This window comes from Thamnophis elegans, chromosome 1, assembly GCF_009769535.1.
Source record: "Thamnophis elegans isolate rThaEle1 chromosome 1, rThaEle1.pri, whole genome shotgun sequence".
In the NCBI taxonomy this organism is placed as follows: Eukaryota; Metazoa; Chordata; class Lepidosauria; order Squamata; family Colubridae; genus Thamnophis; species Thamnophis elegans.
In genome coordinates this window covers 132,740,064-132,758,626 of record NC_045541.1, presented here as the reverse complement: position 1 = coordinate 132,758,626, position 18,563 = coordinate 132,740,064, and the positions used below count along the sequence as shown (strand labels likewise).

General features: G+C 41.3%; 1 protein-coding gene across 3 annotated transcripts in view; it reads right to left on the bottom strand.

The window, feature by feature from the left end:
* The window catches only part of TMEM63C (transmembrane protein 63C), an 80,736-nt gene extending 62,418 nt beyond the window's left edge, over window positions 1-18,318 (bottom strand). For 2 of the 3 annotated variants that reach the window (XM_032232083.1, XM_032232099.1), the window contains exon 1: window positions 4,732-4,773. The gene's annotated coding sequence lies outside the window, so the exon portion shown is untranslated. Of the gene's footprint in view, window positions 1-4,731; window positions 4,774-17,760 lie in introns of those variants that run through there. The other variant, XM_032232092.1, reaches the window with a different exon arrangement.
* Between the last annotated feature and the right edge of the window lie 245 nt (window positions 18,319-18,563).

Here is an 18,563-nt window from a genome sequence, read left to right as displayed (position 1 = left end):
ATCCGTTATTTCTCTTTTACAATATTCTGAAGGACATGAATTAAAGCAAATGTTTCTAGGGGATTGGGGCAGGTAGCTCCCAGATAAATACCACTATAAAGGCTGCTTTGGAAAAGTTTTTCCTCCCTCGGCCTATGGAGAGGGGGCAGACAATCTCCAGGACCTTTTGGTCAGGGATGGGCAACTGTGGCCCTTTTAACAATCTGTGGATTTCAACTCCCAGAATTCCTGAGCTAGCAAGTCCACAAGTCATAAAGGGGCCATAGTTTTCGTCCTCTGTTTTAGTTGATAATCCCCTGCACATTTCGTGCTTTACCCATATTCCCAGTTCATTTTACAGTGCATGGTGTATCTGCAAAGCACTAAGCAAACGTTAATTAGACCGCAGCATTAGTGTATACACACCCTTCCCAGAATTGCAGCAACTTGATATTTGCTTGGCACTGCCCTCTCTATGCGTACACAGCTAAGCATTAGCTAATTTTTCTTCCACATCATCACAAAGAGTAGCAAATAATATTGGAATTGTCAGAAAGTATTGCTCAGCTCAAGGGAGGTTTTGGCATGCAAAATGTTTTATGTTGCCAGTTAATTAGGTTGAGAAATTTAAACCCCATCCCTAAAGGCACTGTCAAGCCATTGTCCTACTGCTGTTAATAAACCTACATAGTTGTGTCCAGGGGGCAAGATCAAATTGTGAGTGCCTTTCTTTTTTTATGGTTGGATATATGGCTGGCTTACAATTTTTCACAGCTTGTCAGTAATCTTAATTGAAAGATAACACTTAAACCATGGTTCATTTAAGTATGTTTTATTGGATAAGTCAAAATCCTTATTTAAAAGCTATAAACTATGATTTGAAATCCAAAATAGCTGGGTCCAAAGAACGTGTTGAATCCAAAACAAAAAAACCAATTATATTATGGTTGGTTTATTATATATGGCTTTGGATCACCATACTTTATAACTTTAATTTTTCCTCCCTCCGTATCAATTTTATACATGCTCCGAAGTCTAAAGAGCAGGTTACACCATTAAGATGAAGCAGAAATTGATTTATAGTTTGAATTCTATTCCTTTGGTATCACACTTGAAATCTTTTGCATACAGAACAAAAACAAAGCAATAGTACACCTACGTTTTCCAAAGAAATACTGTTGCGGCATCCCCATGGTCATGTGATCAAAATTTGGGTGCTTGGCAACTGACACCGTCCTGGGGTCATGTGATCACTATTTGTAACCTTGCCAGCTGGCTTCCTACAAGCAAATCAGTGCAGGAAGCCCAACTCGCTTAATGATTGCATGATTCACTTAACAAGCACAATGATTCACTTAACAACTTTGGCAAAAAAAAAAATCATAAAATGGAACACAACTCACTTAACAACTGCATGGAAAACGTTGGGCTTAAATGATCAATGTTCAAATGATTTTTAGCTAGCCATTATTAAGCCTTATTAATAGTATGGAACTTCCTGTATCTGTTTCATTTGCCCAGTTCCGCAAGTGAAAAGGAAAACTAGTTGTTCAGTTTAACTGGACTGGAAAGAAGTGACAAGCTTTCTTCATCTTGGTGCATTGGACCTAGTCTAAATTGGGTCACTCTCTACTTACAATTCATCACAAAAACAATCACAACCACAGGATCTCTGCTGCTTCCTCGGGTCACTCAACCCCTGCTATGTTGAAGGTGGTATGGCTCTTTCTAGTTGTTGCCAGAGACCGAAAGTTGCAACTTGATTGATCATCTGCACCATGTCCCCCAGTTTGCTTTCTTTCCCCCATGAGTAGTATTAAATAAAACTACTGTTAGTTGGAAAAAGAGCTACCAGACTCTGGGCTATAAACTTAGTACCAGAAGGTATCTGGTAGCTTCTTTTCCAACTAACACATTTTATTAAAACAAAATAAGCTTTCATGAGCTCACTTCAGAGGTGGGTTCTCACTGGTTCAGACCGGTTCGGTCGAATAGGTAGTAACTTGGCAGCCTGGGTCGCTGGAACCAGTAGTGCCACGCCCTCAAATTGGTTCTCCTACGGCAGCACCATCTTGTTTTTCGGTTCTGCGCATGCGCAGAATGATTTTCATTGCAAATTTTTCCCCCAGTTTTTAAGGTTTTATGCATGCGCAGACCTTTTTATTTGCAAATGTGCACGGGTGCAGAGCGTGTGTTTGGCATGTGTGCGAGTGAAACGAAAGTGCACACACAAAATGTATGTGTGCACCGAACCGGCAGTAATGCCATCAGCAACCCACCCCTGTCTCACTTCATCAGGTGCATAGAGTAGTTAGGTGATGTAGGATTTAAACTGGAAATGTGGGAGGGAAGGAAGAGAAGACAGGCTGGTTATACAGATGCAAGTTACAGTGAGAGACAGACTGCAGGTAGTCCGTGACTTACAACAGCTTGTTTAGTGACTGTTCAAAGTTACAACAACACTGGTAAAAGTGCCTAATGATCATTTTCCACACTTACAACCATTGTAGCATCCCCATGATCATGTGATCAAAGTTCAGACGCTTGGCAACTGGTTCATATTTATGACCATTGTAAGTGTCCCATTGTCATATGATCTCTTTTTGGACCCATTGGCCAGCAAAGCCAATGGGCAAACCAGATTCATTTAACAACTAGGCTACTAACTTAACAACTGCAATGATTTACTGAACAACTGTGGCAAGAAAGGTTGTAAAACGGGGCAAAACTCACTTAACAAATGCCTCACTTAATGACATACATTGGGGCTCAACTGGGGTCATAAGTCGAGGACTACCAGTGTAAGTACCTTATCAATTAACAACTGTAATATCTTAAAAACTCACTGCATTTGTTGCAGCCTACTTAGATAATTTGAAACCTTCCGATACATTCTGTTTTCCAAAGTAATCACTTTGAGGTCTTCCGTAGGGTACTCTAAAAGTTGAAATGCCCTGATATTATTTTGCCCTTGGTGATATATGAAGGCACCTGCTGTCTCCATCCTAAATGTTCTCTTGAAAGATTGCAGAACTTATCTTGTTGCAATTTTTCCATAGTGAGATGCCCAGACCAAACCATCTCTCACTCCAGTCATTCTCAGATGGGTTTTGCTTCCATTCATTGCTTGTTTTAAGGACTAATATGTATCCATAAAGTAAACTCTCACTATTGAATCCATTCTGGATTTCAATATTCACAAATGTGGTTATTTATTTCTCTATTAAATTATCTCAGAGCGGCCTTCTCCTCCATCCTATTACCACTCAAACGTTTTTGAGTATAACCCCAGATTTTCCATTCAGGCTGGCTCTTGTTCTAAAGACAAAACTCAATTTAACGGGAAAGAAGTTTCAAGGGCAGAGGGTATTTCCACTTCATTTTAACCGACAATGTTTCAAAAGCTATTTGAAGCCAATTTGCTGTCCTCTTCATTTCCCCCAGCTCTGAAATGATGCTGTGAAGGGGAGCTATTAAGCTTCAAACCATCATTCTTTTATGATATTGAGAAGGCATTATGAAATAAGTCTGAGCGATGGAATGCGTGGGAGTTCTTGTGCCCAAGCTCTGCAGAAATCTTCACTGTTTACTTTGATTTTTCCCAGCTTGGTAAGTGCTGGTTATAAAGTTACAATGAATTTGGAGACTGAAAGGCTTTCCCTTCAGTTCTCTCTTTGCACGTTGATTTGGCACTTCTTTATTAAGCTACAGATCACCACTGCAACTGAGGAAATAAACTCTGACTTAAACACAATTAAAACAATGATCCTGGCAGATTATCAATCCAGCTAGCCATCCACTGAACTGAATCTTTTATGGAAGTGGAACTTTGTTTGTTTTTAAAAAAAGATTTAATTAGTAATTAGTAATGAATTTGAAAACAATTTAAAGCCATGTAAAAAGCACTCAGCACCCCAAATGCTAATTAGCAAGAGGTAAAAAAAACAACCCCTCAGGCTCATCTTAAATATAAGGCCAATCAAACCACACATACGTCAAGCAAAGAATTCCAGAAATTTGGCTAAAAAGATATTCTGGCCTATGTGTCTACTGACACATTTCTTATTGCTTCATTTTACTTGTGCGTAGGAAAGTCTATGAATACTTTCTGCTCTTAAAACTCTTTTAAGATAAACACAATTAGCAGATGACAATTTTGAGGTGTACCAGAACCAGGCAGAACAAACAAAGGGGGGGGGGAATAGAGCAGAGATCTAAACTTACTCTTTGACATGAGGGACGAAAGAGGGGGATTTGCAGAGAGCCATAATGAAGCATGAAGCAGAAAGCGTGACATTTCCACATAAAGGATAGGAATGATAATTCTGTGTTGCTTATGGGAGAAGCAGGCACAGGGCAGTGGTGGGATACGACCGGTGCGCCCCGATACGGGCGTACCGGTGCCTGCTGGGAGCACCAGGTACAGTTCTGGCACGGTGCTCTGGAGGGCCCACCCGCCTGCTCTCCTTACCTGTATTTGAACTGATCAGGGCTTTCGTGCACGCACACAGAGTGTACGGCACCTGTGCGATGCTCCGCCAAGCAGCTGGAGCATTGTGGGCGGTAAGTACGCAGCGTACCGGTTGCAACAGGATCCGGAACCCATCACTGGCACAAGAATGCCTACTGTCTGCCTTTCTATGTGAATGACTTAATGTATGGGTTGATTGACATGCTTCTATGAATCTATCTTGTGATTCCTGGCTTTACCCTTTAAACTTTGGGACAGGCAGACTTTAAACAATTTAATACCTTGTCTGGTCAGGTTTGCTGCTGCTGCTGCTATCAAAATGAGAAGCAAAATCCTCAGATTTCACATCTAAAAATGGAAGAGCATGGAAATTAAAACATTAGCATAAGTAAGTCAACAACATAACATCTTTAATAAGCCATGAGTATTATTTTAAGTACATTATTTAAAAATATATTATTTATTATTTTAAAAAATGTTTAAAAGTATTATCATTATTAAGTATTATTGTTAAAATGTTAAACGCTTACAGTAAAAAAATGAACTCTACAAATAAAGGAAAGATGATGAAATGTAGAGATGAGTTCTACTTTAACTATGTGCATAAACTTAGGAAAGACCAATTTTTTTCTAAAAAAACAGATTCCATCATTACAACTAACCCAGAGGTGGTATTCAGCAGGTTCTGACCAGTTCTGGAGAACCGGTAGCGGAAATTTTGAAAGTTCAGAGAAATGGTAAATACCACCTCTGACTGGCCCCGCCCCCATCTATTCTCTGCCTCCCGAGTCCCAGCTGATCGGGAGGGAATGGGGATTTTGCAATAACCTTCCCCTGCCACGCCCACCAAGCCACAACATGCCCACCAAGCCACGCCCACAAAACTGGTAGTAAATTTTTTTTGTATCCCATCACTGAACTAACCATAAAAATAGCATCCAAGAATCCAAGGTGTGATCCAAGATAGGTCAAGCATTCTACAATGGAACAATGAACAAGTAACTTAAGCATTCCAATCATTTATTTCAGTTGGAAAAATGTCTTGGAATTGTGAAAATATTCAACAACTCTAAGTGTTAGGACTCTGTACAGCTTCTCTACTACCTGGACTGAAGAACTGTCTAGACAGATATTTTCCTGTGAAATTATAGGAAATTATTTGAAGCTCTGGACTGCATAAATTTAAAGCCATGTTATTCAAAGATAACAGTTTTCTATATCCTGTACCAGCATGTTCTTCCTGGCAAAGGGTTTTAATATAGCAGCTACATCAATTTATCACACAACACCAATAAACCATCTACTGTAGGTACTAAGCCAATCCCTTGACATTCAAGTTATTGTTCAGGATCTAGCAGACTCAAGGCATAAATCAGAGTCCAGTCAATATCTGCAAAAGAAAACTTTCTCTCAAAGTGGAGGGACACCTAGCCAGCTATTTTTTTAAATTGATTATAGGTTTATCATTTCACCATTGGATATGCTGATAAGGAATATGATGTATAGACAAAGTCTGGAAGACCCAGTTAACCCAATTATAAAGATTCTCCTAATTAACTATAACAGTTTGCTATTCAAAAGTACAATTGTATGCATTTATATCTCATATTTCTCCTCAAAATAGAAATTGGCATTGATGCTTCGGGTCAAATTTATCCCCACAATAGTCTCTTGATGTAGGCTAAGATGAAAAGCAGAATTGGCTCAAAGACAACAAATAAGCCTTAAGATTACATAGACCTTTCAGCATGGATCTCCTTAGTCTTAATCTAATAGTTACTCTGACACTTATTTCAGTTAATAAAATGAAAATAAATAATTGAAAGCTATACGACTATCAAAATTCCAAAATAATGAAAAGTCTCCTAATTTTAAGGTACTTCATTCGTAAGTAAATATATATGGAATAACTGTCCTGGTTCTCAAAAAAAAATCTACTGAGGTTAGGAGACAAATTTTTGGGGAAAAGCACTCCCAAGACCAAAGCATCGTTTTTAGACATGATAGTTTCAAAACTGATTCTAAGCACATTTTAAACATTCCTGTTTATAAAAATGGGGAAAAGCGGCTGGAATTTTTTAAAAAAATCCTGTTATTTTTGCAATAAATATTCACAACCAAGTTCTTTTGTTCAGGATGTTTGTTCTTGCAAAACCTAGCAGAAATACATCTGTTACAATAATATTTTTCATATGCTTCCCCACAGCCCAGTTCTTATATTGTTAATATTATACCTGAAGCTTTGCAATTTCTTCCTCAGAGACCAATACCTAGAGCCCAAATTTAGTAGGCTATCAACAATTTCCCAGAAATATTGATAGGGACTGAGAACAATAGAAACTGAAAGAACAGACAGGCTTGAGACACTACAAGCAATCTGGTTCATTACTCAAACAAGGTAGGAATGAAAAGCATCTCCAACCTTCCTAAGCAGGGTTTTCTATGGTATATCATTAAAACCCTCTGCTAATATTAATGGCTGTACAGAATCCAGGCAATGTTCTCCCAAATCTGCACAACTGTAGTTCTTTCTATTAGTTGGTACTTTTGGAGCAGGAAAATAGTATTGAAGCAAATTATCTGTGTGTGTGTGTGTGTTTGTGTGTACGCGCGCGCGTGTGTACCAGCATAACTCTGGAACGCCTCGAACAATTTCAACCAAACTTGGTACACAGATGACTTATCTCTGATCTCTGGAAATAAATACTGTGGGGGTAAGACACCCCTAAAAACCCTCAGGATGTGTGTTCCATTAAGATACACCCTGTTGTGCCTTAAAATGGCTTCTACTGTACAGCGCAGTAGAGTTGCCATGGTAACGGCTTCACAGTACTCCACAAGAGGGCTCCCCCTGGTTAGGGGGAAAATCCAACATTAGAAATTATGTTTGGTCTGGACATTTCCCCCCTATAAATAAATACCCATGTAAAGCTGGGTTATCAGCTAGTTAATGGATAAATCCTGTTTGTTTGTTTGTTTTTTGCTTTGCTATGTTTTATTGCAGTTGTGAGGAGCATAAAGACTAAACAGTAGACATGCAATTTCCTTTTCTTTTTTAGAAATTAATTTACATTAATCTAATGTGTTTGGGATATATGTTGAATTACAGATATCCCGTTCAGTTAGACGGATTTGCTCAAGCTTTTGGGGAATGGGTTGTGCGTAAAATATATAAGATAGAAAGAAAGAAAGTTGAATTCAAAATCCATCTGAAGAGTTTGATGCAAGGGAAGATGCTTTCAAAGAGAAGAGAAAGTGGTGTGTGCATGAGAGAGACAAAGACCTGCTGCAACACAAACACAAAAGGAAAAAGCTTGCATTGTAGTATGAAAATGTATATATTGTTGTTGTTGTTTTGGCAACTTGGTTAGGAACCGAGGAACTAGATGACTATGGATGCTTCTTTTATTCTACATTTTTAAACTGCAAAGTAGTTTGAAAAACAATAAAATGATAAAGCTGATAAAAATGAGTTAAAATGAAAAATTTTAACTGAGAGGTTAAATCTATCTGGAAATGATAGACTTTCTAACTAGGATGCTAGCTTGAGAGTCAACAGAAATATTTAGACAAAGTTTAGAAAAAGACCACATAATTTAGTAGGTACCTATTCTCAAACAGTAGAGTCCATTATAAAGATTACATAAGCGCTGCAGGCTATCATTTTCATATAGTAAATGGTTTGCCACTTTATTAAATAAACAAGTAAAACCATCAGTATATTTGGAGATAGACAGGAACAGACTCAAAATCAGGAAGGAAGGAAGGAAGGAAATTAAATTTTTTGCAGTTCCCATATTATTTCTCTAAAAGGACTACTCTTCATTTGCTTTCATTTTTAACAATCCCAAAGGAGGAATACAATTCATCTGAACATTTTTTTAAAAGTTTGATTTAGTCTGTAAATCAGAGGACAATGTCATATACAGAATTGGACTATAGTGCAAGTTAATCAAAGTCAAGATTAAACAGATTGGCTTAAATTGGCACTACAAGTTTGCTAACCCCGGAATCTCCCCCTGCCCCGGCCCGAACAGGGAAAATGACCATCTTTAGAAGCAAAATAGATGGATTTTTTCTCTGATCTGTGTCACTTTGACATTGAAATCTCTCCCACTGTTCATTTATTTTGCTCCTTTCTTGATGGCCTTCAGATGTCCCTTAAAAGAGGCTGAGCAACCAGATTTCCTGAGGATTGCAGGAACCTTTATAGGATTTGAATCCATTTTAATCTTTGATGCATAGTTCTGGCCTTTTGTACTTATGCAATGTTAGTTTTCCTGGTTTTGTTTTTGGATTAATATTTATTGGATATTTGTTTTTGGATTATTATTCATTGGATCTATACTCTTATCTTTTCTGCAACAGTACAAGAGGATATACATATCTCCATCTCTTCTAATATTTATTAATAACAATTATTTTATGAAACAACTTTGGCAAAAAGACGACTGGTCCAAACTCACCCAGCCAGTTTTCATAGCTAAATGTTGCTTTACACTCAGGTCATCTTGAACCTAATTTAGCAATTGTTACTGTAGGCTGCTTTGTGAACTAGGGCTCAGCATATTGGTATTTTTAACCATTATCACTGTAGCATGAAAATAATGATCCCTATTAGCATTTTCTATTAAATATCTTGTCACGGCACCATTTTTTAACTCGTTCACGGTTTTATCATGTACCAAATCCAATGGAGGCACAGAGCAAGAACTCCTATTACAGTAATATTTGGTTTGCGAGGCTCAATCAAACCCCCCTTTTATTTATTTATTTAGGTAGTAAGTTTAAGTCATGTAGTGTATTCCAATTGCTTTTAGTGGTAGGAGATTGCAACTTCATGACTGTAGCTCACAAACAGGGCAGGTCCAGCCTCTAAGCCAGTGTTTCTCAACCTTGGAGACTTTAAGTCCTGTGGACTTCAACTTCCAGAATTCTAGGGGATTTTGGGAGTTGAAGTCCACAGGACTTAAAAGTCGCCAAGGTTGAGAAACACTGCTCTAAGCATTCAAGAAACAGGACGTGCAACATCAGCAATGTATCACATTTGCCTGTGGACCTGCTTTCTCATTTATAGCTTCAAATGCTCTTTCTTTTTCTTTCTTTCTCTTTCTTTCTTTCTTTCTTTCTTTCTTTCTTTCTTTCTTTCCTGCCTTTCCTCCAGCCCCCCCCCCCCCCCGTTGGCCTTTAGTGATGGTGACACTGCAGCTTTCAACCTGTTCAAGAGATGGTCTCTTGGTTGCTTTTGCTAACTCATGAAAGGATTACTTATAATTTGTAGCTTCGTTCCAGGGAGGCTGGCACTGTCCCCAGGTATCCTCACATCATTCTCCCTAATGTAACAGCAGCAATATTGAGCCAGCATTCGGTTTCAGGCTTAAAGTGTTGCATTTTTAAAGCACTACATCATTTTTAATGAATATTATAATGTATGGCAACTAAATCTTGCTTTAACCTTGGTAATGGGAAAAGCAGCTTCTGGGTTCAGGGCAGGTGCGATGAACAAGAACATGCAGCTATAACATTGCTGTGATACGTGACTCAGTAGAACGGCGACGGCCAGGGACTTCAGAAGATGATGAGGTTAATTCCATTTTCTTCTATCCTTTCTATCCTCTAGTTAAAATATTGAGAATTAGAACATCTATTGGTACACGAGCCAGCTAATTTATTTATTCATGCTTTCTTGTTCTGTTATACACATCGCTCCAACTTAATAATTTTTTGCACTAAGCCAATTCCTTCCTGTTGCACAGAAGCTGGATATAGTGTACTACTCATATAGTTACCTTTTAAATATGGAAGGCTACTTTTTAAAAGCCTCACTTTGACCACAGCAGCTGTGTTCTGTTTCTCCAGCAAGCCAGCCATCTTCTCTGAAGCTTTGTCATGCTTCCAGGTACTTTTGGCTTCTCTGGACAAAGCGCTAAATGTACTCAGAATAACATTTGGTGCCTTTCCTCTTTTTATAGCCTGCCAAGAAGCAACCCAGCTGAGTTGTCATCTCTGCTTGTGTGCTTGATTCAATCATATGTAGGTTCCAGCAACAGAGGAAAAAAAGCTTCTTTTTTTCAAAAATGGAAAAACAAAGCAACAAGCTCAGCTCATAAGCAGAACGTGCAACTTCAAAGAGCACGCTCTGTTCCAGACCCCTTAGCAAGCACGGAGAGAACACAGACAGTCCTTATCACTTCATTACATGCTCAGTGATGCAAAATCCTGCTGCTCCTGTGACAGCTGTGCAGATTCATAAATCTGTACTCCTGCCCAGGATCACAGTAAGGCTTACCTATTTCCACCTAAGTCATAAGCAACTTTTCCTCCTCTTGGAACAGGTAGGACATGAAGAGTTCAGATCTCAAGGAAATGATGTTAGGCCATATTAGAAATGCATGGCTGCACTGAATCTCCATTCATTTGGAATGCCTGTCCTGCCCTTTTAACTCTTTGAAATGCTGAAGGAAGCTTTGTGTGGATAGCAGGAGCTTTAATATTAGATTCAGAGAAGGTAGTGAAGTTAGGACCACCAACTGGCATTTCTGCCTGCATCAAGAAAAAGGACATTGAGTAGATAGATTACAGGGCTACGTCAGGGGTTTGAAACCTGTAGGGCTCACTGAGTTCTTCTGCATAGCCCACCAGAGCAAACTAATAATAATAATAATGGTGTTGTTGGAGTCCAACAGCTGATGGGGCCCTGCCTTGCCTTGTGCTCAGGTGCTGTACCAGCCTGTGATGGCCATGCAGGCATGCAGGAAGAACACACCTTTATTCCTGGTGTCAGAGGGGTGCACAGGACATGTTGAGGGACAGGACCATAGACAGATCAGAAATTTCAGCCACAGCGTTTCAATATCTTACTGTGTTACAGAAGGCAACATGCAGTATTTTAGCTTTTATCCATCATCAATAATGTCATGTTAATTTAATTATTAATTATTTAAAATTATTTAATGAACATTTTTCCAGCTGTATGAACAAAGCCAACCAAACAGACATTATCTCTCTCGATCTGCCTGTCTATCTATCTTCATTGGTATTTGGCACTCCTGCTCTCTATGTCAATTCCATCTCTTACGCTTCTTAAGGCCCAAAAGTCACATTAAATTTGGCCCAAAGGTCCCATGCAAATCTCTGGTCACAGGTTCTGTAGGAAATTAAGAGCAAAGGGTAGTCTTGCTGCCAATTAGAAAGGACTACAATTGGGCACAGATTGACATTGTAACAAAACCTTAGGTAACCAGCCTCATTGCACTCAATTGCTCTGTAGTTAGATGCTGCTAGTGATAAAAAATAAAGACAAAGACAACATGTGTCTTGCTATCAGTCTCTGACTGATGGATCAGGAGAGCCTTTAATTTGATCCAGAAAAGCAGGTTTTATGGATACACATGAGTTTTTCTCCAAATAAACCCATTTATTTCCTGGGCATATACTATAGGCTATCCTGAGGCAGGGCGGGGGGGGAAAGCAAAGCCCGAACCTACAAGCTCGGGGGGGGGGGGGTTGGCATTTGCTAAGTATTTATAATGTAAAATTATCCAAATAGATGTCCTCACTGCTTTAGTGAGTCAAGATTACTGCTCCGTATAGCTGAGCACTGTGTAAAGCAACTGGCAAGGATTTCCGAGATTTCAGTCTTTCTCAGTCTTAGCAACAGAGATTGGGAAGTGAAATTGATACCTTTTGTTATACAGGCAGTCCTCGACTTATAACAGTTCATTTAGTGACAGTTGAAAGTTACGACGGCACTGAAAAAAGTGACTTATGACTGTTTTTCACACTGATCATTGCAGCATCCCCATGGTCACATGATTTACCTTCGGATGCTTGGCAATTGGTTCACACTTATGACGGTTGCAGTGTCCCAAAGTCATGTGATCTCCTTTTGCGCCTTCTGACAAGCAAAGTCAATGGGAAATCAGATTCACTTAACAACCATGTTACTAATTTAAGAGCTACAGTGATTCACTTAACAAATCTGTCAAGAAAAGTCATAAAATGGGGCAAAACTCACAACAAATTGTTCACTTAACAATATAAATTTTGGGTTCAGTTGTGATCGTACGTTTAGGACTATATAAAGGATGTCCTTCATTCTGAGCTGTGGCTCTTTCCCTGGTTTCTGATGTAAACTTTGTGGCCCACCCATTCAGCCAGTAAGAAGCAGGGCGTTGGATTAAAGAGTGACATTTGGCCTAGTTACCAAACACTGGTTGTAATGAACCACAATGCCTACAGTAACATTAAAACAAGATTAAAAGATCAAAATGGATTCCAAAATCTAGCCCATCATCATTGGTCCATTGGTCCACCCAGACCCATGTTGATAGGCAGCAGCTTCCAGAATCACAGAACAAGCTTTCTATAACTACCAAATCAGATGAAACGAAATGCAATGAAACAAACCAAACCAAATCTTTATTATGGTCAAAGATCAGCATACTGTAATATTGTATCTGGAATGCCAGAGGTTGTTTTTAGGTGTTGTTTTTTTAATCAACCAGAAACAACTTCCAGCAGGGCCCAACACTGAATGCATCATTTCTAAGGCAACGATTGATTCCTAAATTAAATCCTAAAATCAAATTCTTAGGACAACTTTCCCTAGTGTATTGCTTTCTGGCTGTTATGAACGGCATAATTATCACCAGCTTGTACCTGAGCATGACGGGGGTTATAGCCCAAACATATCTGCAGATGTCAAGATGCCAAAGCGGGGAGAGGGTGGGGGTCACATGCACATGTACGAGGAGGGGGTGTGTCGAATGCTCACAGGGGGGTCGCACGCATAGAAGTATGGGTGTGGACACACCTGCGCACGACCCCCCCTGCGCTCCCCCCGGCATTTGGCATGCGATGGCAAAAAGGTTAGTCATCACTGTTCTAGAATCTGCTTTCTCCCTATTTAACATTGCTACTTGGAGTTAGTACTTGGATGGTTCCACTTTACGTACCTGAAGTACTTGGCTATTACATCCCTTCCGAAGCCTTCTGTTTTTATAGCTTTCCAGAATCTTATCCCTGGTCTTTCCCTGTACAGGATAATTTTTAGTCCAATTAATCATCCTTGTTCTTCTTGAAGTCCATTCCAAATTAACTACAACCCCGTTTGAACAAGGAACTCAGGCACACAATACAGCACTAGACACAATAGATCTTGAATGTTCCTGACGTCAAAGTATACTCTCAGAGATACAGTCTAAAATTGTATTTATCTTTTTTTTCTGCAGCCAAATCACACCATTAATGCCTATTCAGACTGTCAGAAACTGAGCACTTATTGCTGGCATAACAACTTGTTATGCATCTGACGATTATGGCAAAGGAGGGAGAAATTCTGGAATCTTTGTGCAGGGGAGGGAGGAAAACAGTCAACTATATTTAAAGTGAAAGCCCTGTTTAAAAAGTACAGGAGCAAACCTACTCCCACAAGCCTACGAAATATATCAGCAAAGAAAGAAAAGAAAAAACTCTGCTTGCAGGTGAAGAATTGGAACTAGGATGGCCACCACTCCATTCAACAGCAGAATCCTCTACCACTCTTTCTGTGTGACCACACACCCCACCCAATTTGCCTGTCATCAGGCCAGAAATGTCACCTACTGTATATTACCCATCAGCGAAGTTGCCATGGTATCGTTTAGAAGCTGCCGGGTAACCATGCACTCCCTAACCCACAATACACAGCTTGCCAGGCACTTAAGGGTTTCCTCTCACTTCTTCTGCAGCTAACAGCCGCTCTCCTTTCATTCCAAAGCATAATACAAAAGACCCTCGCAGCTCGTAAAAGGAAAGATCGCTGGGTTGCAGCGCTGAAGAAATGTCTTTTTTATCTGAGGTCCGGAGTTAAAAAGTATAGACTGACATCTTAGGGCAACTGTGAGTACACTGGCACCTCTTTCTTTTTTCCCTTCCTAGGAATCCCTAAACAACAGGAACTGCTGTGTTTTAAATGTTTCTGACACTTATGACTGAGGAGAAAAGCTTAAAAGCTGTGCAGGTGGCATTTCTGAATCAGCAAAGCCACGGTGGTTGGCAGAAAGGGCCTACAATTTTATAAGATGCACCGTATTCCCACAGGGATACTTATCACATGCTGAACATTGGGCTTTCATGTTATTATCCCTGCCAAATACTTCTTTAAAAAAAACAAGGAATTTGTTCCAGATTTGTTAGGACTTTAACTCCTATAATTCCTTAGGAAGGTTGGCCAAATAATATGAGGCTGAGGAAGAATACTATTACTATATGGCCAGTTTGTCCTTTCTTCAGACTGAGAGGGATACATGGAAATATTGTATGGCTTTGGGACTTGCTGATGTCTACTTTATTTAGAAATAAAGAAATAAATAATCTTTATTTTCAACATGTTCCTCACCCACAGCCCGGATGCTGCCCTATTGAGAATCTCTTTGACTCATGCTCTTATGCTGAATTCCTAAATCAATGAAAATCATGGAGATAAAACGCAGACCACCTTTGTACAATACACGAACAACTGTTTTCCAAGCAATGTTTAGTTCTTTACCTTTTGGATTAAAAACAACAAGGAGCAAGTGTGAGAAAAATTCCTGCTGGCAGACATGAAATGGACCCCCCCCACACACCAAAAAAAAAACAGTACACAAGAAATCTCACCATGTGCTTCAACATCCACCAACACACAAATTTATTCCGTGTTTTTCAGAATCACAGAATTATGTTCTTGTGGCTCATAACCTTAACTTCTGTGTTGTGGATCAATGCATTGTAAAGAGATCTAATATCTGTCAATGAAGGGGTTTTATGTTTGGAACAGGGAGGTTGGGATTGGTCCTTACCCCAAACCTGCCTGTGTGGAGTATTTGGGTCTGTTTTGTTCTATGCAGAAGTGGGGAGGGGGAAGCAGGGAAAATCTGAGGATATAACTACTAGCCCATGGGGAGAAAAGGAGGCAAGAAGGGGAAGACTCTGAGAAGATGGTGGAGCAGGTAGACTGATGGAGTACAGTGTGCCACAATATCAATGATAGAAGAGAGGAAATGGAGCTGCTGGGAAGACTGGAAGGGCAGGTAGGGCGATGGGAAAGAGCCACTGGGAGACCAGCAGTGGCAGCAGCTGAGGAAAGGGAAGGATGGAAAGACTGTGATGAAAACAGCCTGGTGGCCTATGCTACACTGACAGCTCTGGAGGGGAAAGAAGGACAAATGTGCACCTCCCTTGCTCCACTTATCCCATTTGGATTTTGTTCCATCCATATCCCCAAATAACCCAAAATTCTGGATTTCAATCCGGCTGAACCATGGCTAACCTGAAACAGTTCAGCAGAAACTTCAGAACATGCTGCTTTATTCTGAGGTAGAAAACCAAATTTTGGGCATGTTCCTTGTGCAGTGGTAAAAGAGAGGTGAAACTCCTTCAGTTCTTTGGTAATGTACTTCCTTACTTCCATTTAAGCAAGGCAACATCTCTTCTCTGCCTTGTCCTCATGAATGTCTTAATTTTGCCTCCAGCCCACGAGGGAGACTGCCTTAAAGTCATCCTCAACCATTTTGGACTTGAAATATCCAAGGAAAGCCTCAAGGTGCACATAAGGTTTCTTGACCTTTAACTTGGAGGGAAGTGGTCTGACATAGCTGTAATAGAAGCAGGGTAGAAAGAAGCAATAGGGACAAGAGACAGTTTTCTGCTAAGAATTAACACAGGTGGAAAACAAGCAGTGAGAAAAAGGCCTATGAGGGTAAATTCTGCCTGGATTATAAATGGTTCATAGAGACCTCAGGTGACATATGACGTAGCTTATAAATTCAAACAATCAATCTCTGTGCTGTGAAAACAAGATGCAATGATGAAATTTTCTGCTGTGCATCATCTCTCCCTCCAACATGGCCCTGATTTTCTTGACATGAAAAATTCAGTGTTGCCACCCATAGACTGAAGTACTATACCTTAGCCAGGCCTTTTTGCTAGCACTTTTTCTTTGTCCAGGAGAAAGATTCCAGATATAGCAATAGCAGACATATACCGCTTTATAGTGTTTTATAGCACTCTTAAGCAGTTTACAGAGTCAGTCTATTGCCCCCAACAATCTGGATCCTCATTTTACCCATCTTGGAAGGATGTAAGGCTGAGTCAACCTTGAATCCGGTGAGGATTGAACCCCTGGCAGTCAGCAGAATTAGCCTGCAATACTGCATTCTAGCCACCATGCTACCACGGCTCCTATATCCAGTCTGGCTGCCAATAATGATAAAAATACATTCAGAGCTTATTCAAAGGTACCATTTTATCATAAATGTACCCTAAGACAGTGTCAGGGTATACCATATGGAAGGCACAACAAAGTTTCAACATTTAGCACCTAACTTGCAAAAAACCAAATCTGTCTTTTATCAGAAGTATCCCAGGGACAAATGGATGTTAGGCACCTTGCAAATATTCTTTAAAAAAAAAAAAAAAAAACAACACAATACATTGCTTCCACTTTTGTGTTGGAAGTTATTTTCACCTGGAGGATATAGGAGCTGCACTGGACCCACCCAAGGGCCTGGCACCCTGCTTCCAACTCTGCCCAGTCAGGTGCCTTCCAAGAACCAAAATAGGGCATGGACAAGTAAGGACCTTTCTGTTCAATTGGGGTTGGGTGGGTGGGTGGGGTTTGTGTGTTTATTCATTTAGGGGTAGGGTAGTCAAAGGGAATAAGGGATGCGGCAACCATGGCAAGTTCGGCAGTTCGAATCCCTAGTGCCACATAACGGAGTGAGCTCCCATTACTTGTCCCTGCTTCTGCCAATCTAGCAGTTTGAAAGCACGTATAAAAATGCAAGTAGAAAAAATAGGAACCACCTTTGGTGGGAGGCGTCTTCGGGCAGAGCTGGCGTTTTGGCTTTGAAACTGAGATGAGCACCCTAGAGTCGGGAACGACTAGCATATATGTTTGAGGGAAACCTTCCTGCTTGCTCTCTGTGTCTTAGCTGTGCCAGACCAATTGACTCAGTAACGTCTGAGGCCTCCTCCCCACCTCCACCTTACCGGATCTTGCTTTCCGGATACTCAGAGAGGAGTGGGAAGGAAGGCAAAAAGGTATCTTGTCTGACTAAGGGGGGGGGGATCCACCCGCCCCCTCGTGCCTACGCTGAGCCACCCATCCTCCCACCGTCACCCAGAATCATAGTTCGTGGGCAAGGCATCCTCTTCCCCTTCTCCAGTCCCCCCCCCCCCGGGGGGATCTCAAACGCTGCTCCTCATTCTCAAGAAAGGCAGGGAACGTGCAAGGGATTCTCCTTTCCCCGCACGCGGCCAGCGGGGAGAAAAACCGGCTTCCCTACCTGACCCTGCAGGTGCACAACTCAGATCTCGGGGCTTCGCTCCATCATCCAACCACGCTACCGAGGGACCATCTTCCAATTGCTGCCTGCGCGATGGACACTTTTTTTGCGGGCCTTTATTTTTTTGCGGGCAGCGCCCTTTCCGGGCCAACTGCACCTCCGCCGGCTACGCCTCTCGCGAAGAGCCCGGTCTGCCTCGCCGGGCTGTGAAAGCACACCGTGGCACCACAACAAACCAACTCGGCCAAGCCAAGGGACCCGTCTGCGAATTACCAGCCCCGTGCAAAGGCCGCACTGGTTGGGAGGGGAGGGGAAGCCCTTTCGTCCTCCTGCCCCACCCACCTCGGCTGCTTGGGTTTATCCGGCGTGCGGGGACCGCCCATAGGCCTGCTGCCCGGGGATGCGTGATGCCCCTTTGCCCGCCCCTGCCGAGGGCTGTTCGGAGCCGCCTTGGCTCTATGTCACAAAGAGGTCGAACTTTCCATCGGCGAAGAAAACATTCGCTAACAGGAGCCGTCAAAGAGGGACCTTCCCGTTCCGCCTCCGCCCCTCCCTTCCGCAACACTGCAGCAGAAAACGGGAGCCTCTGAGTTTCCTCGCCGCTTCAGAATGCCCGGGGAAGGGACCGTCCCCAAATTACCAACTCAATCAGAGGGAGAAAAAGAGGGGAAAGGAAGGTTTCCCTTTGCCGGCGCCGATGGATCGTATGGCGAAGGTCTCTTGGGAAGGGCGAGCAGCTCGTCGCCTCCCTTGCAAACTTGTTTACAGTAAAGTTCAAACGAAGCTGCTGAGGCAAAAAAAAA